This window comes from Lissotriton vulgaris, chromosome 8 (assembly GCF_964263255.1).
Source record: "Lissotriton vulgaris chromosome 8, aLisVul1.2, whole genome shotgun sequence".
Lineage (NCBI taxonomy): Eukaryota > Metazoa > Chordata > Amphibia > Caudata > Salamandridae > Lissotriton > Lissotriton vulgaris.
In genome coordinates, this window is record NC_141696.1 from 83,620,791 (window position 1) to 83,647,738 (window position 26,948).

Sequence of the window (26,948 nt, forward strand, 5' to 3'; positions counted from 1 at the left end):
TGACTCCGGCCAGGTGGGTAAGAAACCCTGACTTTGGCAGGCTTGAAAGAGCAAAGTGAGGATAGGACCCCAGAGCTCGATGTTAGATTTAAAAAGGTCAATAGGAATCCCGTTGGCCCCTAGGGCCTTCCCACCCCTGCTTTCTTTCAGCGCCAATCTAACTTCATCCAGGGTAAAGTCTGGATAGTCACGCTCATTTAAAGGGCCAATATTTTCAGAAGTGTTAGTAAAAGATAGAACTCCATTATGTGGCAAGGCACTAGCAATGGGAACAACCAGATCTTCCTTAGGGGAATATCGTTGAGAAAAATGAGCTATCCAAACCTCCTCAGAGATTACTATATCGGGCGCGTGGAGAATATAAAGCGTAATGGGAATGGCAATTAAGGACACGCCAAAGTAAACCTAGATTAGATTAAAATATAATTTCCCTTTCCCCACTTAGGAAAAGGCTAGAAAATGTTTTATAATTTTCTTCTTGTTGTTTTAAATCTGATTTAATGGTGAAATTAGATTTTTTGAGAATGTAAGAAAAACTATAACTTTTAAAATATGTTCCTTAGGCAGCCTGATCTAAAACTGGTTTAAATTAAAGCTGGAATACACATCCTTGAATAGGAGAGTTACAAACTCGGGATCATAGTACAATAGCCAACATCATAGACCTGGAAAAAACAATGAGTGTTAATTCATGACCATTTGCTGGAATTACCTATCTAGGAATAGATGGGAACAGTAGCTAAAACAAAGGGCAGCTTTAGTTCCGCCGCTTTTGACTTAGGGATGCTAATGAGGACTTCCCTTCATTCCCAGGACACTTCCAAATAGCCAAGCTCCATTGATTCTAGGATGGAAAAATCAGTTTGGCTCATCATAAGTGGAAGGAGAGCCCATCTCAAAAGGCATGTGGTATAGGAGCTGAAGACATACCTACCTGATTACAGCTGGGTTTTACATAGACAATGTTACAGTAATGCAAAGAGGATGCTTTTTAAAAGGACGTGAGGAATTGCTAAAACATTATTTAGAATTGGACAGTTGAAGTTCTCCTATCACAGGCTATTGCAAAGGGTAAATAAGCATGATCCATCTGGGACCTCTGCCACCAGGTCCTAGGAACAATCCTGGACCTGGGAAGACTCAGTTTGAAGATGAAGATCCTGCAAGGAGAATATTGCTGACTACTACTGGAAAAAGAGCACTTACACAAGGATTTAGGGACGCTAGCTCTCCAAGCACCAAGTGATTGAATTTGACTTTTCATGCTTCAGAAACACATAGGACTGATCCAAAGAAAGGTCATCTGATCAGTGGGGACTGACCCCTGCAGGAGACCTGGCAGCAGAGTGACCTGGTGCATAGAAGCCTGGCTTGAAGGAGTGGGGCTGCAGACTGACCGTGATGATCTTTCCCAGAGCCCTGAAAAATGTGAGAACTCATTTGTTTTTCACTTCCAGAGGACTGGATCAAGGTGCTGAAGTGTGCTTAGGAAGGTTGCGCCCCAAGGTAAGCAAGAAAATCATATTTGTCCCACTGCAAGCTTTTCATCACAATGAAAACTTGTTCACCGTAACCTGCATCAGAGGAATTCGGCTTCGTAGAGCCATGGCTTAGAGCCTTGTCCCATTGGAGGATTTTGACTCTGAAAAAAGTGTAAAGGTAAAATTTGGACTGGGGCAAAGCGACAAATCAACCTGAGCCACCAGGATCCCTAGCTGGCTATAAAATGTAGATCTCACTTAGGGCGTTTTTTGTCAAGAGAAAGCTCAACACTGATGGATCCAACTTTGAGGGTCCCTCCCCGGCAACAGCCTTGGGCCTTGACATGCTTGAAGATTTATATTTCCAAGAAAATTTGCTTGGTGTATACAAATTCTTCTCCATTGCGGTTGGCACTAGGTGCTGTTGACTTTTGATTGGTGCTTTACTTTTTCATCACACTTTGTGCCGATAAACTCTGAACACTCATATCTCCCTTTAACTTATTGTAATAATTTTTGTGTGTTTTTGATCATTCATTTTTCACTATTGTTCTAAAGTGGTATGGGTGTTTATTGTGTTATGTTCTTTACTTTAAAATTGTTGGTACTTCTTTAGGTTAGTACACTTCTCAGAAATGTGTTTTCACATTAACCACTCCTAAACAATAACCTCTTTTCTGCCACTAAGATTTCTATCAATCTTAGAATTCACATTCTATAGCTGTGAGGCTGTGTTTCAAACAATCTACTCTTGCACCTAGCATCTGTATTCGAATGGCTGGTATGCTAAAGGCAGTTCGAGCCAAGGCACTGGAATGCTGGGAGACTTACAGGGATTTGTGCTGCCTTACGCTTCTCATCTTATACTAAATCATGAATCTGGCATGCAGAGAATATAGATTGGCCATTGGGTTGCATTTAATGGAACTAGAGTATCTTATGAAAAATATTTCCTGCAGGTAGTCTAATTATGGAAAGGGGCGACCACTCGGTCCCCCCGAACGTATGGCGGAGTGCCTCGATCCCCCCGGGAAGCCATTTTTGGGCGGGAGGCGCGTCTCGGCTGGTATGCCCGAAGCGGCGTAGCCGGGGCGCGCCTGTTCCCGCCCTAGAGTGGGCTGGCCTAGACACTGACGCAGCCAGCCACGCCCTCGGGACGGGCAGGGGCGGGTTTACGCCCGCCCTGAAGACGGATAAAAGGAGACGCAAGGCCAGAAGACGTCCTCTTGTTCTTGTGCTCCGAAGCTGCACCTCCTCGCTACACGTGAGCTAGGGACAGAACAAAGAGCCAATTTTGAGCGTTTTTGATCTTGTTCTTTGTCTTCCAGATACTTCGTCGAAGAAGATGCCCAGGAAAGGCGAAAAGAGAATGACGACTGACCAGATGGTTCGGGCACTCTTTAAAGATATGTCCGACATAAAGAAACGGTTGGCGGAGCGAGATGGGGAGGAGGGTTCGGGCCCTTCGCCGGCTGGAGGGAGACCTAAGAGGCCGAGAAAGGTTCCAGCCGGTGGGGACGTCCCGGTTCCCTCTGCCCCTCTCGAGGCGCCGACCCCAGTACCGATAGAGGGGAATCCAATCCCGGGGGCCGTCTCCCCGACATCCAAGGAAGACATGCCCCCCGAGCTGGCAGCACAGCTAGCAGCGTGGTTGGGGGATAGTGGTGATGGCGCCACGGCTGCCGAGGCACAGGCGCTGATAAAAGGGCTTCGTGAGAAGAAAGAGGCAGCTAGAGTGGCGGGGATAGACAAGCCGCAAGCGGCAGAAGCTGCGTCCGGTGCAGGTAAGCGGCCATTGCCGATTGCAAGGGACGAGTCAGCACCCTCTCGTAGAGAGAGATTGGGACAACATGTGCCGTTAGCTATAAAAGAAAAGATCTGGGCGGGAGAGTACGTGAATATTTTTTCCCTGCTTGTTGATCATTATGATGTGGAGCATGTGAAAAGTCAGAAGGACTTGATGCATCCGAGTGTTTGGCGCGCAAAAATGGCCGCCTTTAAGGTTAATGAGAACATTGGCAACTGGGGCAATGCATGGGGTATTTTCACATCGATTTTGGGGGAACGTAGGCCCGAGTTGCTCCCTGAGTTTCCCGTTTACCAATCACGAATTATGGGTTACTCGACAACGTATCAAGGTAACCATTGGTTTTGTTATGACAATCTGTTCAGAAAGGAAAAGGAACATAACAAGAGTTTGACTTGGGATTGTTACGATTCGTTAACTTGGGACAAAATGAAAGAATCAGGAATGTTAAGAATGCCATTGGTCGGGAGCAATGTTGTTGATTACTCCCGCCAAAATGTGGGGACGCCCTTTCGACCAAGTACGAGCACCGACGACCAGTCAAGGCCCGCAGGCAATACAGGGAAAAAGGGTTTCTGTTTTAATTTCAACAAGGGGAAATGTACCAGGCCTCCGGGATCGTGTAAGTTCAAACATGAGTGTAGTACGTGTGGGTCGTCCCATCCTGAGTCATCGTGCAGAGCCAGGACGGGTGAGAATGGGGGTAAGGGGGGCGCCAAACAGGTCTAAGCTAGGCCGAGGGGCGCCTTTACCAACCCCGATTGATACCTTGGCAATGATTCCCTGGCTCAGCGAATACCCGGATCGTACTTCTGCCGGGGTGCTACGGAACGGTTTTACACATGGTTTCCGCATCCCGGTAGGGGACTTTCAGGGTGTAGGGACGTGCAAAAATCAACTTTCCGTTTTACAACATACATCGGTAGTGCAAGAGAAAATTCAGAAAGAGGTTAGCCGGGGACGGGTCGCCGGCCCGTTTAGTGAACCCCCGGTACCAGGTTTCGTTTGTTCTCCGTTAGGGGTGGTCCCCAAGAAGGACCCGGGTGAGTTCCGTTTGATCCATAATCTGTCTGCTCCACGAGGTCTTTCGGTGAACGACGCAATTGATCCAGAAGTTTGTTCGGTGCGATACGCATCTTTTGATGAGGCAGTAGCCATCTTGAATCGCCTGGGGCACGGGACGTTGATGGCGAAATCTGATATCGAGTCAGCGTTCCGGTTGCTCCCGGTACACCCAGACGATCAGCGTCTTTTGGGATTCGGGTTCCAGGGGTCATTTTACATGGATAGGTGTATGCCAATGGGTTGCTCTATTTCATGTGCTTACTTTGAGCAATTCAGTACTTTCCTGCAGTGGGTGTTCACCGAGACAGCGGGTTTCCGAAATGTAATGCATTACCTTGACGACTTTCTGTTCCTTGGCCCCGCCGGTAGTCCCGAATGTGCCCAGGCTTTAGACGAATTCTGTGTGTTAATGGGTCATCTCGGCGTGCCGTTGGCACCGGGTAAAACTATGGGTCCCACGACTTGCCTCGAGTTTCTGGGGATCGAGTTGGACTCAAGGGAGGGGTGCTTCCGTTTACCAGCTAGCAAGGTGTCGAAATTCAGGGCAGCCCTCCAAGTATGTTTAACTGCATCCAAGGTTACACTGCATCAGTTGCAACAGTTAGTGGGAAAGTTGAACTTTGCCTTGAGAGTGATACCAATGGCTCGCCCCTTTTCCCGCTCAATTGCCCAAGCGATGGTTGGCCTGAAGGAGGGTCATCATCGCACAAGGTTATCGACTGAGGTCCGCCAGGACATGCGGATTTGGTTAGCATTCTTGGCGGACTTCAATGGCCGAGTTGTCTGGAACAAGCCAGTCATGTCCTCCGATGAGCTTGGGCTATGGACAGATTCAGCAGGAAGCGTAGGTTTTGGCGCCATCTTCGGCACAAAATGGTCGGCACAGAAGTGGCCCCTATGGTGGCACGAGAAGGGGCTGACAAGTAACATCGCTTTCCTCGAATTATTTCCCATTCTGGTGGCCCTGAGAACCTGGCCAGATGGGTTCAGAGATCATTCTGTTGTGTTCTGGTCCGACAATATGACCGTGGTAGAATGCATCAATAGTCAGGCAGCCCGTTGTAAATTGATTTTGAGGCTGCTCAAAGAAATTGTCTTACTGTGTATGCAACTGAACGTGGTATTCAGAGCAAAACATGTCCCTGGGGTGATGAATCAGGCCGCTGATGCACTGTCTCGTTTTCACATGCAGGCTTTCTCGGGTTTCCTTCCTTCAGCGGACCCGGAGCCGGCACCCTTCCCCGAAGCTCTCTGGTCTCTCGGTGCCCCGAACTTCGTCACCTCGTGGGAGAGGGTCTAGCACCCAGGACAAGGAAGGCATATGAAGGGGCGTTCCAGTCCTATTTAGCCTTTTTGGGGGCAGAGAGAGGGGGACTTTGGGGGCAGGAGGAGTTGGTAGTACTTTTCCTGATGTCCTTACGTAGGGCTGGGAAATCGGTGGCCACGGCCCAAAGGCATCGTGCCGCCATTTCCTTTGTTGCCAGGGCCCATGGCATCCTGGACCCGACAGCGTCTTTTACGGTACAGAAAGCGCTGCGTGGGTGGCAACGTCTGGAGGGTCGCAGAGTAGACGTAAGACGACCGATAGGTCTAGACAGGTTGTCCCAGTTGCTGACCACACTCCCTAACACATGCTCGTCCCCGTTCGAGACCTGTTTGTTCCGGACTGCATTTATGCTGGCATTTCACGGGGCTATGAGAGTTAGTGAGCTAGTTGCAAGGAACAAACGGGATGTGACGGGGGGCTTGTGCAGGGAGCAGGTTCAGATCAGGGGTGATGCGATGATTGTCTCCTTTCTCAGGTCCAAGACTGACCAAGATGGGAGGGGGGACTGCACGATCATTCGCAGGATCCCCGAGTCATCCATGTGTCCGGTTCAGTGCTTAGAAGATTACCTAGCACGAAGGGTGGCATCATGGGGGGGGACATTGTTGAGGCATGTAGACGCCACCCCGCTGACGAGGTTTCAGTTTCAGCGGGTGCTTGCAATGGCCATTGCCGCAGCGGGCTTGGACCCGGGTGAATTTGGGACCCATTCCTTTCGTATAGGGGCTGCCACAGAAGCTACAGCCAGGGGTCTTAATGTAGAACAAGTGAAACGGGTGGGGCGTTGGTCCTCCAATTGTTATAAGAGGTATGTGCGATTGCACATGTTGTGAAGCTGTAATCATGTACTCACGCTTCTTGTCTTTTGTTTGTTTTCAGTTGCGCAAGCCTACGCGGCAGGGCGGACTGTGCAGTTGACCCAACACCAGGCCAGCGGTCACACATCACCGGCTGAGAGAAAGGAGGTGTGGGTTGTAGGCCACTCATACGTGAGACGGGCCGCAGACGTATTCAAAGCAGGTGATATGATTCACGTACCTGGGGAATACGGGTACAGAGTGTCCTTCTACGGAAGGGGCGGTCTCTGTATTGACCAGTTTCAGGCATTTTTTGAGGGTTTGTTAGAGCGGATGAGGTCACCGCCGTCCATAGTCATAGTACATTTGGGGGGCAATGATCTAGTCACCACCGGTAGACGACTTCTCCTGGAGGCTATGCTTTCCACGGTAAGTTGGTTAGCAAGGAGAGTTCCGGGGTGTACAATTGCGTGGTCTCATATGATCCCACGAAAAGTGTGGCGGGGGGCTATCTCGATCCCTGCTTTGAATCATTCCGTTAAAAAATTGAATAACAAAGTGAGTCGGTTGTTCCGTTCCAAGACATTGCATTCGATCTCGCATAGTTGTATTAATGATGACAGTATGTATTTGGGGGATGGTGTGCATTTGTCGTGGGTGGGCAATGAGTTACTCATAGGTGACTTCCTAGCTTGGTTAAAATCGTTAAAACATGACCTTTAGGTAGGAGTTTGGTGGGGGGTCCGGATAGCCGGTCAACTATCCGGACCTGTGGCGGTAAGGTCATGATCGGTGAGCACTAATTGGTAGATCCCTATGAGTGGGCGTCACCCAACACGGATGGGAGCGCTCGGGGGAGGTGGCCATTGGCCCCTCAATGGGGAGGCGGTCCCGTCTAAGGGCGGGTCGCCGGAAGTTAAGGAAAGGCGGTCAAGGCCCCTTCCTGTGTAGGAGGGGTTACAGCCCCCTCCTGAGGAATTTCCCGGGGCCAGGGTCATCTGCGACGGCAGATGCGGTAAGTTGTGTGGGGTGGGGGGAGGTCCACGATACCTTCTAGATACCACACACAAGTATTCGAACGACCTTTAAATGGCGTCGAGTCTTAAGTGCCCCCGACAAGTCAAGGGAAATTGTTAGTAGTTGCACTTGAGGTAAGCCTCTGTGCTGTCGCCCTTCCCAAGTGGGAGGGGTAAGTCTGGTTAGGGATCTTGACACCGGTTATGACCTTGCCGTTGGCCCTTAAACGTTAGGATGTACAATTTCAGTGTTTATAGAGAATGTTTCTGTAGGATGCTAGTTCGGCTAGGAGAACCTCTGTATTAGAGAATATGTTAAGATTAGCCAAACATCGCAAATGTGATAATGAAATTGTACATAATATGAAACGTTTAATGTTTAATTTTTTGTTTTAATAAATACGGCCGCGGGAGGGTCACTCCCTCCCACATCCAAAAACTTTGAAGAACTGTTTCCGGTTTCCCTTCTTTTGGGGATCGTGTTGAGAGGGGGTGGCGGGTATCTCAGCCATATGGAAAGGGGCGACCACTCGGTCCCCCCGAACGTATGGCGGAGTGCCTCGATCCCCCCGGGAAGCCATTTTTGGGCGGGAGGCGCGTCTCGGCTGGTATGCCCGAAGCGGCGTAGCCGGGGCGCGCCTGTTCCCGCCCTAGAGTGGGCTGGCCTAGACACTGACGCAGCCAGCCACGCCCTCGGGACGGGCAGGGGCGGGTTTACGCCCGCCCTGAAGACGGATAAAAGGAGACGCAAGGCCAGAAGACGTCCTCTTGTTCTTGTGCTCCGAAGCTGCACCTCCTCGCTACACGTGAGCTCGGGACAGAACAAAGAGCCAATTTTGACCCACCCACCAGCCCCTGAGGACAGCAAGTTGTTGTGCAATAAAGTGGATTTTCTAAGTATGTTCTTCCTTTTTCGTTTACAGGTTGTGAAAGTATCAGTTTTGTGTTTTTCATAATAAAGTATGGTGAATATCATTTAGGTTGTTACGATTAAAAGGACTTGATGTAGTGTTGCTTTTTGAGCATGCTCTTTCGGTCGTAGCGACCAATGTTTTCATAAGTTCGAATTGTCGTATTTATTTTTTGGTAGGCGGTAAGGTCATGATCGGTGAGCACTAATTGGTAGATCCCTATGAGTGGGCGTCACCCAACACGGATGGGAGCGCTCGGGGGAGGTGGCCATTGGCCCCTCAATGGGGAGGCGGTCCCGTCTAAGGGCGGGTCGCCGGAAGTTAAGGAAAGGCGGTCAAGGCCCCTTCCTGTGTAGGAGGGGTTACAGCCCCCTCCTGAGGAATTTCCCGGGGCCAGGGTCATCTGCGACGGCAGATGCGGTAAGTTGTGTGGGGTGGGGGGAGGTCCACGATACCTTCTAGATACCACACACAAGTATTCAAACGACCTTTAAATGGCGTCGAGTCTTAAGTGCCCCCGACAAGTCAAGGGAAATTGTTAGTAGTTGCACTTGAGGTAAGCCTCTGTGCTGTCGCCCTTCCCAAGTGGGAGGGGTAAGTCTGGTTAGGGATCTTGACACCGGTTATGACCTTGCCGTTGGCCCTTAAACGTTAGGATGTACAATTTCAGTGTTTATAGAGAATGTTTCTGTAGGATGCTAGTTCGGCTAGGAGAACCTCTGTATTAGAGAATATGTTAAGATTAGCCAAACATCGCAAATGTGATAATGAAATTGTACATAATATGAAACGTTTAATGTTTAATTTTTTGTTTTAATAAATACGGCCGCGGGAGGGTCACTCCCTCCCACATCCAAAAACTTTGAAGAACTGTTTCCGGTTTCCCTTCTTTTGGGGATCGTGTTGAGAGGGGGTGGCGGGTATCTCAGCCATTAACATTTTATTATTCTCAGATGTAGGCCAACCGCAAGAGAAGGTACAGTTACTGCTCATGCTGATAAAAGAATGAACCTGAATCAGTGCCAGAGTGGCCAGCTTTCCCACCAATAACCATCAGTTGTTGAACACGTAAGGGGCCAGTTGTGCATGCCGAGAAGCTGAACGAAGGAACTGAGGCAGAGCCCACAAGCCACACTTGGACAGGAAGGAGGAAGCCCCTGACCTAACCAAAGCTCAGCCAAGCATTTAGCTCAGCCATGCCATTCCAGTTTGGACCCATCCATATGCAAATCCGTTTTGACCCTGTGCCCCAATGGGAACAGTCCAGCCCAAACTGCCAGGACAGGCCCTCCCTGGACTGTAAACAAGCATCCTAGGAGTGGTTTTGGGCTTTCAGCCCTCATCAGCCAGGATAGCTTGACTCCAGAGGCATGAAGAGCACGGGACCCACATCTGGGCGCACCCGTCCCACTGGGCTGACAAATGCAAAAAGAACAATTGATGGACAGAATGTAGAACAATGTCGTACATTCACCCCAGTACAGAGATCTGGGCCTAAATCCATTGTTTTTTGCTCACCATGCCATTCCAGTTTGGACCCAGCCATATGCAAATCCGTCTTGACCCTCAGCCCCAATGTGAACAGTCAAGCCCGAAATACCAGACCAGGTCCTTCCCGGACTGGAAACCAGCATCCTAGGACTGGTTTCGGGCTTTCAGCCTTCATCAGCCAGGATAGCTTGACTCCAGTGGCATGGAGAGCACAGGATTAAACCCAGATCTTTGTGACTGGCGGTGAATATTTGCATTATCCAGCATTCCGTCCATCAACTGTTTCTTTTGGGATTAATGATGGATCATGCTCATTAAGTGACTTTGGTTAACAAGAAAATATGTTGCTTTTTTCAATGGTGTTTTTAATAAGATGAATTTTCAACAATCATTAGGAAGAAATTATATTTTCATAAGTAGTGAGGCTCCCTAACAGCGAAGAAAATGATTGAGACTTTGAAGCAGATTTTATTTTGTTGCTCAGTCGAAAGGTGGATTGGTTTCGATGCACAATCAGTTATACTTCTACATGGTATCATCTTGTCCAGTGCCACAAAAGAGCAGAGCAAAATGTAGGGAGTCAGTCTGAGCTATAAATTCCATCAAATGCATTTTTACACATTCATGTTGTAAATAAATATTGAAAACATTAGGCTGTTTGTTACTCATCCATGACATGAGGAATTAGTTGATAATGGAGGCCATTGGGTGTCTCATGTGAGCCTTGTCTTCAGCTGTAATTTCTTACTGAGTCCTCCTCCTGCCATAAGTTCCACATTGTTCAGTTGATGGGTAGTAGGCACAGATTAAAAAGGGGAACAATGGTCATTTTTGTTCTTTCACACCAGAGAGGGGGCACTGGGTGGCTTTCAGAGTGGGGTTATGAGTGAATAATTTGTGGGTTGAAGGGGGTTAGAGCGTGCCTTGAAGCCAAGTGAGGGTACACACTGAGGATAATAAACAGGTAGAGGAGAGACATACAAGGCACTGGGAGGCTTCAATGCAGAAGATCAGTGTCATGTGAAGGCACAATCAGGATGTGGGCAAATATCAGGGCTCAGGCAGGGAAGTGCTTGGTAAAAATGGGGAGTGCAATATGGGAAAAGGTGGGTAGCAGAAACAGAGTGCATGGTTCACCCCAACAGGGGTGTAAGGTGGCATTACTGAGGAAGAAGGAGGAATCATTAGGGTAAAACCAGAAGGGTTTGATAGAGAAGTGGGGAACAGTTTGACAAAGTAGAGGTGGATAAACCATTGTGCTAGTGGAAGGTGTTCCTGTAGCGACAAGGATAATTGAGAAAACATAAGGATTCTATGCCAGAAGACAAGGAGAGGATGGTAAATGGAGAGCGAGATGGAAGTAATGGTCAAGATGTATCGCCTTCCCAAACAAGGACAATCAAATCATTGGTCAAATGTAGGATATCAACACCCTAACATACATGGTGCTCTGAAGAGGCTAGAGTGGGAGCAACAGAGGTCCCCTCAATCACCTCCTCACCCCAGGGCCCCATCATATTCCAGGCATAATTTTGTTTTTGTGAATGGATGGTGCATGTAAGAAAAAAAGAGGAAAGTAAATAGTCACTTGAGTCTAAAAGTCCAGACAGTCCTGTTTTGACATTGACAATTTGATTGCCCTTTTTTAGAGTTCACAATATTTATTCATTACTGTAAAGGGTTATGCAGCTCTGGCTGTACTACAAGACCACTGTAAACACTGTGAAAAAGGAATAAGATACACTGCATTTACCAGAATGGAAGGGAAATCACTGGGAAATGCCTGTGACTAGTCTGCAACTCCACCCTCTAAAAATGTTTACATTAGCTCCTGCCCCTTGCAAAAGAATTGGCTAGTTGCAAGAGCCAGGATGTCTAAACATGAGAGCAGTGTTCTAGTTTAATTTGCTTGGTTCCTAATTATTTGCTTTCTTGTCAATGTTTGTGTTTGTTCCACCACTGAAAGATAGCTTCTTTACCATTCCTTTAAATGGAGGACATGTATGCTTTTACTGCACTTATTCTGCAAACAACATTTTTGCTTCAGAACTTATTGGGAGTACATTTATCTTCTTGCCCTCTGTCTCGCGCAGAGCCATCTCTCAAATACCCGCCCCGTGCACACTCAATTGTTCCCCAGGACGCCCGCCTAGTCTCTTTGGTTGCTTCTCCTGATCCATCTCTGCCTGTGCTTTTAAACAATATATATATATTCACCCTCACTCCCCAATACACCCCACTTCTTTGGCCTTTTCCTCCACTGCCTCCTCCATTGTTCCACGTGGTGATCTTTAAAAAAAATGTAGAGTGCCTGGTGGCTGCAATTTGCTGCCGGGCTGCACCCTTTACAAAATGCATTTTCACATATGTTTAAATTATTTTTCATATTTACCAGTCCAAGATTAATGGCTGACATCTTGGAACAGTAAACATAAAATAAACTAAAGGATAGCTGCATCATGATGTGTGCCAAGCATGTGTACACATGCATGGGCCTACATCATTATGCTGGGCACCGTAGATCCATGAGACACACACACACACACACACAAATACTCACACACACACTTGCGTAATAATGCATACAAACAAAAATATTATCACACTTTTTTTTTAATGCTGCAAAACTTCGGCATGAAAAACATTGACAAAGCCAATAGATCTACATTGTCAGCCAGAAGATGAGACCTATTGGCTTTAGCAGCATCTGTTAAAAATAGAGTCCAGAACCTTCTTACCAGGCACAGCACATCTATCTGTAGGTAAAAGTGAGAAATAAATCATCATGCATATTGATTTGTACACAAATGGTCATAGATATATTAACAATTTCCTCTTAGTCTGGCGTGGGACAGAAGTACAATAAATCCTAAACAAAGAACTAACCTAAAATGGACAAATGACACAAGATGGGGATAGAAGGACATGTCCAGCTATGTGCATTAATGGAAATTTTGGGCCCGATTTACAAAAGTAATCTGAGACAAAACTCTAACTTTACGACTTTCGATATTTACAAAAGGTATTTAGGAGTAGTAAAGTTAGGATTTTGTCTTAAGCTTCTCTTAAGTTTTGGTCGCAAGACAAAAACCTAACTTAACTTTAACTTAAGTTTATCTTAAGTTTAACTTAAGTTAGGATTTTGTCTTAAGAACACAACTTAATACATACTTAAGACAAAATCCCAAACAGCTCATCTGTGCCTATGGCTACTGACAGTGTATGCAAGTCTACTATCAAGATGTCTGACACTGGTGCCTGTTGTTGACTTAAGTTCAACATCTATCAGAGCCTTGTGCTCCAAAGACCAGGCCCCAGTGTCAGCCACCTTGCTAGTACTTTTCCACTCACTGTCAGGAAAGCATATTTCCAGTCTGGCTTGTTGGGCTATGTGTGAGGAGGAGTGTTTGCTGTGACTATAACTCTCATTAAGACTGTGCCCACACCCACATTCCCAGCCATCCCAACCAGCCTACCTGTGACTCAGCTTTCCTGCAAGTGTGTGAAAATGTGCTGGCAAGATGGCTGACACTGGTAACTAGTGTTTGGAGCACAAAGTCTTGCTGTGAGTTTGTGGGAAGTATGTACATGGTATTAGTTTTATGAATTTTCAATTTCATTGCAGGTATGTTCAATAGTGCTGTGTTGCTTAAAGTATTCTTTTTCGCCTGATTGTGCCGCTGCCACTGCCATTAACATCGCGCTTTTTGTGTCTGTGCCCCAATCCTGTATCGATTTTGGCTCGATCCCATTTTGTATCTTGTTGTTGTTTGTGTGCCTCCCTGCCCGGATCTCCACCCCGCTCCCGCCTCCCAGCTGATCCTCCCTCGCCCCTCCCCTCCCACTATCCACATATGACAGATGCCTACGCGCGCAGTGGTCGCGCCCTATGCGCGCCGAAGGTGCGCCAAAGGTAGGCCCGTCTACGCCCGTTCGCGCCTTGACCGCGCCCAGCGCCAGACCCCCTGGTCCTCGCAAAACCCACTCCACCCGCATAACGTATGACGCCGCTACCCTCTTTGCCCTTAACCCCGGACACACACCACAATGCTGCGAAGCTGCCCCAGGACACACCCATGGACCCTTCGCTTGCCACTCCTGCAAGTTTGCCTGTGTCAGGATCCACACCAAATCCACTAACTCCAAACACAGCTCCGACGCTAACCACCTGAAGTGCATCCTGCTGAACACACGCTCGGTCCACAGACACGCCACTGAACTCTGGGACCTACTCGACACTGCATTGCCGGACGTCACATTCCTTACAGAAACCTAGATGAACGCCTCATCAGCACCCGACATCGCCATAGCCATCCTGGATGCATACAAGATCATCCGAAAAGACCGCACCAACCAAACAGGAGGAGGCATCGCTATCATCCATAAGAACACCATCCGAATCACGACCAGTTCTGACGATAACCTCGCGACCGCCGAACACCTTCACTTCCAGATCCACACCGACCCCAGGACCACACTTAGAGGCACCCTCATCTACAGACCACCAGGAACCCGCACACAATTCAACAAAGACATCTCTGACTTCATCAGCCCACATGCCCTCACCTCCGAAAACTACATTCTACTGGGAGACCTCAACTTCCACCTGGAAAAGAAAAATGACAACAACACCACCACCCTTCTGGACAACCTGGCCAACCTCGGACTCAAACAACTTGTTGACACCCCCACCCACTCTGCCGGACACACGCTCGACCCTATCTTCACCTCCAGCAAAAACATCTCCTTCGATCATACCACAGCTCTCTATTGGACGGACCACAGCTGCGTTCACTTCAGCTACAAAAAGACCATGACCCACAACCCCCCACAACCTATTCCTCAAAGAAACTGGAACAAAATCACCACCGACCAACCCCTCACATCGCTTAACCAAACCCCCCTGCCATATCATCGGACCCAAACCAAGCTGCCACCAAACTCACACAATGGATCACCCACAGCGCTGACGAATTAGCACCCTTGAAAAACCTCCAGATCAAACAAGGTAGCAAAAAGGCCCCCTGGTTCAATGATGACCTTAAGAAATCCAAGAAGTTATGTCGTACTCTCGAGAAAACCTGGAGAAAAAACCCAACCACTGACAACCTGACCACCTTCAAGGACGCCACCCGCAAACACCACCAATTGATCTGATCCACCAAGAAATCAGCATTCAAGGATCGACTCGACAACAACGCCCACAACAGCAAGGAACTATTCAACATCGTTAAAGAATTTACCAACCCCTCCGCCGGCACCAACGACATCACTCCCTCCCAAAACCTCTGCAACTCTTTATCCTCTTTCTTCCACAACAAAATCGCCGACATACATAACAGCTTTAAAAACCAGTCGAAGAACAGTCCACTCCACCCACCTCCGAACCAAAAAAAGCACTCGCACAACCTTTGCACCTGGAACCCAATCGCTACTGAAGACACCATCCGCCAGATGAACTCCATCCACTCAGGTTCACCAACCGACCCATGCCCCCACTACATTTTCAACAAAGCAGACTCCATCATCGCACCCCATCTCCGCGATGTCATCAACTGTTCCTTCAACTCCGCTACCTTCCCGGAAAGCTGGAAACATGCCGAACTCAGCGCCCTTCTGAAGAAACCCACAGCAGACCCCTCTGAACTTAAGAACTACCGCCCCATCTCACTCCTTTTTTTCCATGCCAAAGTCATTGAGAAAGCCGTCAATAACCAGCTCGCCGCCTTCCTTGAATCCAACAAATCCCTCGACCCCACATAGTCCGGCTTCCGAGCCAAACACAGCACCAAAACCGCCCTCATCGCAGCTACAGACGACATCCGAACGCCGCTGGACAACGGAGAAACAGTTGCCCTCATCCTACTCGACCTCTCCGCCGCCTTCGACACAGTCTGCCATAACATCCTCATACAACACCTCAGCAACGTCGGAATACAAGGAAAAGCTTTGGACTGGATCATCTCATTCCTCGCCGGAAGAACCCAAAGAGTCCGCCTCCCCCCATTCAAATCAGAGACCACCAAAGTCATCTGCGGCGTACCACAAGGATCATCACTCAGTCCCACCCTCTTCAACGTTTACATGAGTCCCCTCGCATCCATCGCGCGACAACACAACCTCAACATCATCTCCTTCACAGACGACACCCAGCTGATCCTCTCCCTCACCAATGACCCAAACACCGCCAAAACCAATCTACACGAAGGAATAAAAGAAGTAGCCGAATGGATGAAGAACAGCCGTTTAAAATTAAACTCGGACAAAACGAAAGTCCTCATCTTAGGATCATCCCCCTCTTCCTGGGACGACTCATGGTGGCCACCGGCCCTGGGTACAGCACCCATACCTACAGATCACGCACGTAACCTGGGCTTCATCCTAGACTCCTCCCTCTCGATGACCAGACAAGTCAACGCCGTCTCATCTTCATGCTTCAACATCCTACGCATGCTCAAAAAAATCTTCCGGTGGATCACCACCGAAACAAGAAAGACAGTCACCCACGCACTGGTCACTAGCCGACTGGATTATGAGAATACCCTTTACGCCGGAACCACAGCCAAACTACAGAAAAAACTCCAACGCATCCAAAACGCCTCAGCCAGACTCATACTGGACATCCCCCGTCAAGCTCACATTTCCGGTCACCTGAAAGACCTCCACTGGCTCCCCGTCAACAAGAGAATAATGTTCCGTCTCCTCACCCACGCACACAAGGCCCTCTACGACCTAGGACCTGAATGCCTCAACACAAGACTGTCCTTCTACACACCCACCCGCCAACTACGATCATCCAATCAAGCCCTCGCCGCAATTCCGCGCATCCATAGATCCACCATGGGAGGAAGATCCTTCTCCTACTTAACGGCCAAAACCTGGAATTCTCTCCCCACTCACCTCCGCCTTACACAGAACCACCTCTCCTTCAGGAAGCAGCTAAAAACCTGGCTATTCGATAAGTAATGCACCCACCACCCCTCAAGCGCCTTGAGACCCTCTGGGTGAGTAGTGCGCTATACAAATCCGCTGAACTTGAACTTATCAATTTACACACACATCACATGCTCATTGACTCTTGTTCTTTTTATATGTTAAAGCAGTCTTTTGTTGAGCTGTATCCTTTACAGTGATGTCTATAGAGGTGTAATTGGTAACTTTATTAGAATGTTGCGTAGGTACTTACCAGACTCTGGTACTTCTGTGAGTCCAGAGACGCTCTCCGGCAGAACTTCTCCTCCAAGGAAGTGAAGTGCACATGTTGTGCAGGAGGACCACTGCCAGACTGCTGGCTTCAGGCATGTTCCCTGGCCAGCAGTTTCTTGACCCTCATTCGCACATCATTGTACCTGTTCCTGATATCATCCATTGTGCACAGGCAAGGTGTTTCAGCATTCACCTTGTTGACTGACCTGTCCCACATCTTATTTCTCAGGGAAAGAGGGTTGTTTAGACTTGGATCCCAAATAACTGTGGCTCTACTATTTCATCTACAAGCACTTCCAACTCCTTCTCAGTGAACCTTAGCTGCTTCCTTGGGGCCATGGTGAGGGTGGTGTGAAGGTGAGCATGAGTGTGAAGGTGGGGGTGAGTGTGAATAAGAAAAAGTGTGAGTTTGTGAGAATAGTTTTAACCCGTTGCTTGCTTGCTTAGGCCAACGGCCATCGTAGCACTACTTTCGTAGTGCTGCGCATGTCCGTTGGTCGACGCGGCCCCACCCGCGCAGGGAAACGTCCACACTGCAGTGGATTCTACGCTGCGGTAAAAGGGTTGAACAAACAAATATCTGTGCAAGTTGTGTGGTGGCTAAAGTGTGAGTGTATGAAGTAGAGCAGGGAATGTGTGGCAAATCCACTGAGCTAGCAGCAGTTGTGTTGTAACAAAAGATCATGGTCATGTTTTTGGCCCTGTATAAAGGTGAATTGGTGGGTGTGGCTAATTCTATGAACTTTTTTCAAGTTGGTATTGCCAATGCGTGTTTTGACTGTTTTTGACATTTTCCATTTGCCAATTGTTATACAAATTGAAACGTTCCGAAACTGCATCTGATGCATCGTCATCTGGTCGTGGGTTAAAAATCAAGTCTGATTCGTAACCGGAATGCTATTCTTCAGGGTTTCCGAATGAACTTGTGGCCTCAGGCTTGTTTTTGGACTATTTGGTTGGAAGGATTGTGTTCTGAATGACTCAGTGGAACTTTAGGATGCAATGCATCATAATCCATCACCCAGGAGCTCGTGGTTGAGTCGTTTAGAAAGCATTCCGGAACCAATTTGGTCAGAATGCTTTCCAGACGAATTCATAATCGGCCCCTATGTATGTTATTTTTTGACTAATTTAAATACGTAAAGACCTAAGTCATGCTTGGAGTATGTGTTGGACTTGTCCCTTTGGAATTTTCCTCCAGACAATTATTGATGTCATGATTGTATTTGCGACAATGTATTTTTATTTGTCAACCCTGGGCACTGTCACCCCATTACAATATGGCCACGCAATGCAAGGGACTTTTGAGCATTTCACATATTCATTGTCCTTTATCGATTTCTTGTACACAGCTAATTACCTGCACACGGTTGTATGCCATCTCATATGACAGCAAGACAGTCAAAGCGCGTAATGAGATTTTGTAATAAATTACACACAGTGCTTTTTCGAGTGTGTCCAGAGTGTGCGTTTTCTACAATTGTGGACCTGTTGGAATATAGTCTGTGGGTCAAACTAAAACACGTAGATCTAGGGACTTTCACCCTGAGCAAGAAACGAGAATAAAAATTGCAAAAGTATAAGCCTTCGTGTGTGCGACCAGTTTCTCTTCCCTGCTGGGAAGGAGTTGTGGCAATATTTAGTGATTGGGCTAAACCGCTGGATCCCGCACCACTGGACGAGTGGCAGACAACCAACCAAGGGGAGACTGAAAATGGAGTATATATATTATATATATATATATATATATATATATATATATATATATATATATATATATATTTATTACCTACTGGCGGTAGCCAGTAGGTATATATAGTTAGGACCTAGTTTCCATAGGAAATCCCCAACATTCTATTGGGAATAACTTTGGCGCTGGTTGATTAATCTTTGCAAATTTCTCAAAGAAGATGGATCGCTCCGCTCCTCTCCTTCCCTGAAAGTTTGGGGGGGATTAGTCAAGTGGGGGCTGAGAAAAAAGGGGGGTCCCAAAACATGTTTTCCCCATGTTAATTTCCATAGGACCTTTAGACTCGGCTACAGCTTGAACCACTGAAGGGAATTACACCAAACTTGTCAAAATGGTAGTGTCTGGTAAGCAGATCAGGCTTTTTGTTAAATAGTGTAAATCCCTCCAGTAGTGCCTGAGAAAATTAGAAGAGAAATCAATTATATATCTATAAGCGCGCACGGTGCGCGCACCCCGCGATTTTTCGCGATTTTTTATTTTTGGGGGGGGGGGCTTGGGGGGCTTCTCTCTTTTATTTAAATGTATATAATTTAATTTCGAGGGTGCCCACCCCTCGTTTTCCCCCCCCCCGAGATCACCGCCGCCGCCCGAGCTGCCTTAAAATGTCCGCCGCCTGGTTGTGGGCGGGGCCGGGAGGACGTGGTTTTCGCTTCCCCCTGCCTGGGGGAAGCCTTTGATGTGCTCGATTATGTATCAATGTATGCCCAGCATTGGGATAGCACCCGTTTGAAAAAATTGGATAAAAGATTTAGAATAATGAGTAATGTTTGAGCCCACACGACCGAGATAAGAACGTGATTCACCAAGGACGGCGTTGCAAAGTAGTGAGCGAGATATACAGCCACACTGGGATGGCGGGAAGATTCAATTAACAAGCCAATCAGGAGGTCAGAGCGATAGGTTAAAGGTGGGAGGAACAGCGTAGTGAATAATGGCTTGCTGAAATCTACAGACGAACACAGATGGTTTTAACGTTTCACGGCAGGTACGGAAAAAGCTGGCAGGGTGATAATGGTTGGGAAAGTTTAAACACGAAGGTTATGTAAAACAGTATTCAAGAAGCTGTAACAACAAACGCGCGTAATTAAATGAGGAATGCAGGGTAGAGCAATGTGATGTATTATAGATTAAATAACATGCAGATCTATGGCAAGGAGTTTGAGTATTTGAAAAGCGGTAGGAATAAACGCGCACACATAAGGAGGTCAGAGCGATAGGTTAAAGGTGGGAGGAACAGCGTAGTGAATAATGGCTTGCTGAAATCTACAGACGAACACAGATGGTTTTAACGTTTCACGGCAGGTACGGAAAAAGCTGGCAGGGGGATAATGGTTGGGAAAGTTTAAACACGAAGGTTATGTAAAACAGTATTCAAGAAGCTGTAACAACAAACGCGCGTAATTAAATGAGGAATGCAGGGTAGAGCAATGTGATGTATTATAGATTAAATAACATGCAGATCTATGGCAAGGAGTTTGAGTATTTGAAAAGCGGTAGGAATAAACGCGCACACATAAAGGAAAAACGGAAAGCGCAGTGATGTGGGGAATAAATGATGGTTAAAGAACATGCAGAATCATCGTAGTAAATTGATTAACACTTGGTAAGGGAGGTGCAACCAAGGGTACGATAACGTTTGACACGTATACTGGCAATGAACAGGGATGGATAACATTCGTATAAACATCTGATTGGTAGAAATAATGAGGAGAATGGTGTTATTGTGATATTGGTACGTCTTGTGCACAGTGTGGTAATAGATGCTCTGCAAAAACGAGGAATTGTTTACACATAAAATGCTTGAGACATAAATAATTCAGTATGGTAACTTTTTTGTTAATTTAATATGCACTTCTGTAGTCGAACCACAGCTAATATATTAATTGATGATTGTGTTTATTATTTATAGTGACCCCAGACGAAGGGCATTTGGCCCGAAATGCATTGGGTTTTTATTGAATAAAATGCTGTCCGAGATGAATCCTTGCTTCAGCCGTGTTCTTTCAAGAGGTCCGGACGGATGAGTTTTGCGCTAAAAGTTAATAAAAGTGAAATCTCAATAGCTCATGAAACTGGGCATAAAAGGCTGATAGTGCAAAACTGTAGGAAACCACACAAAGTCAGATCAGTGTGATGCAAAACAGCACGTCATAGCTTAGTTTGATAGCACAGAAGCAAATGAAAACAAATGCAAACAGTGGACAGTCAGGGGGTAGTTGCGACTAATTTTCCTGCTTGTAATTTGAGAATATATATTCCATGAGCGGCGTAGTGTTTGCCTACACCAAACAAAAGTATGTCTTAGCGCTAACAAACAGAGGGCGGAAAGTGAGTTCAGTTGTGTTTACTCACTGTCATCCAGCAGACTCGGAATTTTGCCTGACAGCCAGACCTCTTCCTCATCTGCAGCATTAAGCAGCATCTAGAGTCGCATGTTAAGTGCGCCACTCTAGCTGACCCAGGCGGTGCAAGGAAATCTATACATGCTGCCTCAAGTGCCAATCAGACAACATCACGGTCATATAACAGGTGGCTCTTTGCCAGAAAACATCAGGGAAGTTGCCACCCCTGGATTCACTAAACGTAGTCACTGTCGGGTCCTCGTTGCATTTGTTAACGTTACAAAGCGGATCTGAATGAGATGAGGTGGTATTGGCCCACAGTAGCAAAAAGTAAACACCTCTGTGTTGACTGGTGTTATGGTACATTTGTAATTGAAAAAAGGTGCATGCCTGTATGGAGTGCCCTCCATGCAGGCAGGCAAAATGGAGGGCACTCAAGCCGTATGGCGTACTCAAGCCGTGTGGCGTTTCGCGTGCACCGGCGCGCTTACGTTATGGGTTTTGTTTGCGCTGCAGAGCCGATACGTCACGGTTATGCGACGCGTCATGAGGCGTCTCACGTGGCTACGTGATACGTCACGTAATAAAGAATATATTTTACATCTATAGATATTAGCTTTTAAAAAACCAATGAAATTCACTTAAAAACCATAGGTTATAGACCATATATAGTTAGGAATTTGCATTTACAAAACCTTTAAAATTCACTGAAAAAACCATAGGTTAGAGACCATATATAGTTAGCTGGACATTTTATTGACATAAAACCAATGAAATTCCATATATAGTTAGCTGGACATTTTATTGACATAAAACCAATGAAATTCCATATATAGTTAGTTGCACTAACTATATATCGCGCACCCGCAATCCACTGCTGATGATGTCACATATTACATCATTCATGACATGGCCAGTGACATCACTGATGACATCACTGATGACACCATCCAGTGAATGTGTGTCTTTCTGAAAAATAAATATGTTTTATATATGTATATGAAAAACGTCGATGGAAGAATAAATGTTTAAATAAGTGTCTTAATGGATGTTTTTAAAAAAAAAAATTGATTGGTGAACTGGCTTATTAAGTGTATCTTTGTCAATACATATGTCAGCGAGTATTGTTTAAATATTTAAATGTTTGTATCAGTGTTTCACTTTGTGTATAAGTGGCTGCATGGGTTGATGAGTAGCTACATGTGTGTGTATATGGGTTATTAGATGTTTTTTTAGTATCACTATGAGTGTCTGTATGGTTTGTTGGGGGTGTTACTTAACACATGGATGCATCAATGACTGACTCACTGTTTGTATGTGTTTTGAAGACAGCATATGTGCAGGACTGTATGGGTGAATGAGTGTGTATATGTGTGTGTTAGTGAGTGAATGACTGTCTCACTAGTGTCTTTATCAGTAACTACATATGTTTTAACCCCTTCGAGGCTGATGACGAGCTGGGCTCGTCATGGTGTAGCCTCCTCAAACACTGATGACGAGCCCAGCTCGTCATGTAAAGTGCGTTTTTTAAAAACCCAGCGTGCGAGCAGAATAAGAGCAGCGCGCATGTGGTTAATCTAGTATATGTGAGTATTGATGTATCTAAGTGAGTATATGTGAGAGTGAGAGATTGAAAGAGTTCTTGTTCAAATAAGTATGTGTTTCTTTCTATAAGTGATTGTTTAAGAGAGTAAATATGTGTAAGTTTCCTTAAAAGTAAGGTGGTAGTGTTTGTATAACTTTTGGATGACTGTCGGTGAGTAACAGGATGTATAGGTGTATCACTACATATGATGAGTGAGTATATGTATGAGTGACTATATAGAACGGTTGGTGAATGAGTGAATGAGTGGATGTGTATCTAGATGGTGGAATTACTGAATTGGTTGTTGTAACTAGTATGGGTATCTTCTTTTTTTGAAAATTTTAGTTTCTATTTTTGAATATGTGTTTCATGGTTAACATTACACTAAAAGGAGGTCTGTCACTCTGTCACAAGGATGGTGTAATCAGTGATGTCATGAGTGATGTCACTGACCATTTCATGGGTGAAGTAATATGTGACGTCATCAGCAGTGCATTGCAGGCGCGCACGTTATAGTGAGTCCAACTAACTATAACGTGGGAATTTCAATGGTTTTATGTCAGTAAAATTTCCAGCTAACTATACCTGGTGTGATACCTATGGTTTTTTCAGTGAATTTAATAGGTTTTTTAAATGCTAATTCATAACTATAACTAGTGTGAAACCTATGGTTTTTTCAGTGAATTTCATAGGTTTTTTAAATGCTAATTCCTAACTATAACTTTTGTGAAACCTATGGTTTTTTCAGTGACTTTCATAGGTTTTTTAAATGATAATTCCTAACTATATATAGGGCCACAAACCTATGTTTTTTTCAGTGAATTTCAAAGTTTTTTCAATAGCAAATTTCTATTGCTATCAAATATAATATTTTTTAAAATGAATCCTATATTGTATATTTATGTAATACTATGTTTTATATGTATATTCTTCATTTTTTTTTTTAAATTTCTTTTCCTTGGGGCGCTCCCGGTGCGCGTACCGGTGAGCGTGCCGGTCAGCGCAGTTTTGCGGCGCGCCCCGGTGCGCGTACCGGTGAGCATCCCATTAGCGTTATTGCCGCGAACTAAAACATCATCGTGACGTATCACGTAGCCGCGTCCGCGTGATACGCACGGCGTAAGTGCCCCGGGTCACGTAGCGTAAGCGCGTCGGGTCATGTGACCTGAAAATAACACTTTTCATTGGTTCTGAACAGTTTTGGTTTCCAAATGATGAAAGCCCGAGTCATGTGACCTGAAAATAACACTTTTCATTGGTTCAGGACAGATTTGTTTTCCAAATGATGAAAGACCTCACCTATTTTCCTCATTCTCACTTTGTACTTTGAGTGAGGAAGACCTGTTTGCAGAACTATCTGTACCTATTTGTACTGAAAAATGGCTACAGTAGCAGCAGCACCAGGAGCATCTCAACCACCACCACAAGGACCACCACAATACCACAGTGGTGGAGATGAAGAAGAGGAGGAGGAGGAGGAGGAGAGGAGGAGGTTCCTTCCTGAAGATACTACCCCATATAAGCCAAAGGAGCACATTATCTGGGAGTTTTTTCAATCCCAAAAGACCTCAAGAAAGTAAATGCGCCAAAGGTTACTTGTCTAATCTGTGGCATTGTACTTTCCAGGGGGAACCCTAACAAAAAGTACTCTTTTGGCAACAACACCATTGTTTGCCACATGCAACGCCGGCACCCTAACAACTATGCTATGGCAGAGGTGAGAGAACTGAGCAGAAAACCTCCCCAATCCTCTCTCAGCACCTCCCAAAGTAAACAACCCACTCCATTGGGTCCAGAGACAAGGGAGATGGTCCCAAACATCCAACCCAAGTTTGGAGAATTCAAAATAGTTTGTATATTTTGTGGAAAAACAATTACCTATGGCGAGCAAAGTATAAAACTCATCAACCGTGCTGGAGATAACCACAACTGTAGTAAGAAACCGTAATTTTTTCCTGGTTTTTTTGCTCCAGTTGAGCCGTTTACAATTCCCTGTTTTTTGTTTGTCCCCATAAAAAATTAAAAAAAATATAAAATTGTTCATAAAAGCCAAAAAAAGTAAAAAATGTTCCAAAAAACAATAAAAAAAATATAAAACAACAAAAAGAATTAAAAAAACTGTTCTTTTTAGAACTACCTCCAATTTCTAAAAAAATGCAATTTTTTTTTACAATTCTGTCATTCTTTTTTTCCCATGGTACGCACCCCGGGACGCTCCCCAGTGCGCGTACCGGGCGCTCCCCCGCGCAAATCGAAAATGGCCCCCACATCAAACCTAGGGGGCCAGAGGGGTCTACCCTGCCCCCTTTTGGTCATTTCCCCCTTTGTTTTTGCCACCTCATGTGTCACGATCCTACCGAGACACAAGATGGCGGCCGCTCCGGACTGTTTAGAATGTTGACAGACACCCGAGAGCCAATCAGCTTTCCGCGCGCGAACTCGCATAGCGAGCTGGTTCGCGCCCCGGTGCTCGTACCGGGCCGCGCTTATAGACATATATATTTTTTTGAACCTAAATTACTCAAAATCCACTGGAGCACATATCTTGAGACATAGCAAAGGCACATCGGTCTACCAGTCCCTACAATTTTGCCAAGTTTGGTGGAAATCCATTCAGCCGTTTGGGCTAAAAGTGAGTCCAATCGCCCTATGGAAATTAACATGGGGAAAACACGTTTTGGGACCCCCCTTTTATCTCAACCCCCGCTTGACGAATCCCCCCCAAACTAGGCAAATTTCAGGAAAATTACAAGCAGATCCCTCAATCGACGCCAAAGTTATTCCCAATAGAATGTTGCGAATTCCCTATACAAAATATTTCTAACTATAACTACCTACTGGAGGGGGGCGTGGCTCACGCGCCATCGGGACAGGACGGCATCTCCATGAGCTCCGCTACGGACAGTTAATGCGGATGCAGTGAGAGCCATTTCGCCATTTTTTTTAGCGGCTTTCTGGGCTGCAGCGTCGTCGGAAGGTGCCTGCAACACGAGGATGCAGTTGTGCGGCTTCAATATGCGGCAGACCAGCAGATATTTGCTCCGGTTATTTCTACTATCCCAGTAACGTAGGTGGCCGCCATCTTGTATGCCGTTTCTCCACACGCTCTTTTGAGCCGAGTCTCACACGCTGTTCTACTTCAGCAATGTTGTCAACCTCTGAAGGAGTCGCCTGGGTATAATATTCCCTTTTCTCCACAAACCACCTGGAGCTCTCTGACACTTGCTTTTCACTTTTCTACTATTACTGCCTTCAATTGAGCTCCTGTGACGAACCTAACCGCCATTTTAAGGTACCGATTTTGATGTGCTTTTTCTATTTGGCTACAGTTTTTCCTCACTCACTCATTCATTGGAGGTCATGTCTGGATATATTTTTACTATACGTCATGCTCTCTTGCTTTTTTATCTCCTTTGAACTCTTGCTCCTTCATTGGGAATGTTTTACATCTATTCTGTGAGGATTCAACGGCCGCCATTTTAGTCTCCTTGAACTTACGCTATCGTAACCTATTTTCTCCCTTTTTTATGGCTCCAAGTGATGTAAAGTGATAGCGCTTCCACATTATATTTCACCTTATCTGTGCTGGCATTTACGGATGCTTCCTATGGTATATTTGATTTTTCCTCACACAAGTGTAGCAGGTTTTTTCGCTATTCTCACAAACGTGAGTGAATAAGATATTCAGTGACGTGTATTCTTGTTCCTGTTCTTTTTTGTTACCGCACCTCACTGCTTTTGTATGCCTTTCTAACTATTCTACCATCTCCACGCCAGTGCAGTTTCCTAACCTGCATAAGTTCCTGCTGCTCTCAGTAGTGCTTACTTTTTGTCTTATTCCCTGTGGAGCGCTCACCAGCAGGATTCCATCGACATGGCGAATGACTCTATTCCTCCAAAATTCTAGCAAACTGGCACAAAACCCAAAAGGCTTAAAAAGGACCCGCCTTCTCCTATTAAGTCATCCTCTAATCCTGTCCTGGATACTATTCTTGAGGAAGTGCGTGGCCTCCAACCTTTCATGATTGCCACTAATGCGAAGCTCCAACAGATTGAGGAAGGATGGGTTGTAATGGAAAACAAGGTTTTAAATTTGGAACAGCGTGTGAGCGATACTCAAGACACTTCATCTAAAATCCCGTTATTGGAGCAAGAGATCCACAAGCTAAA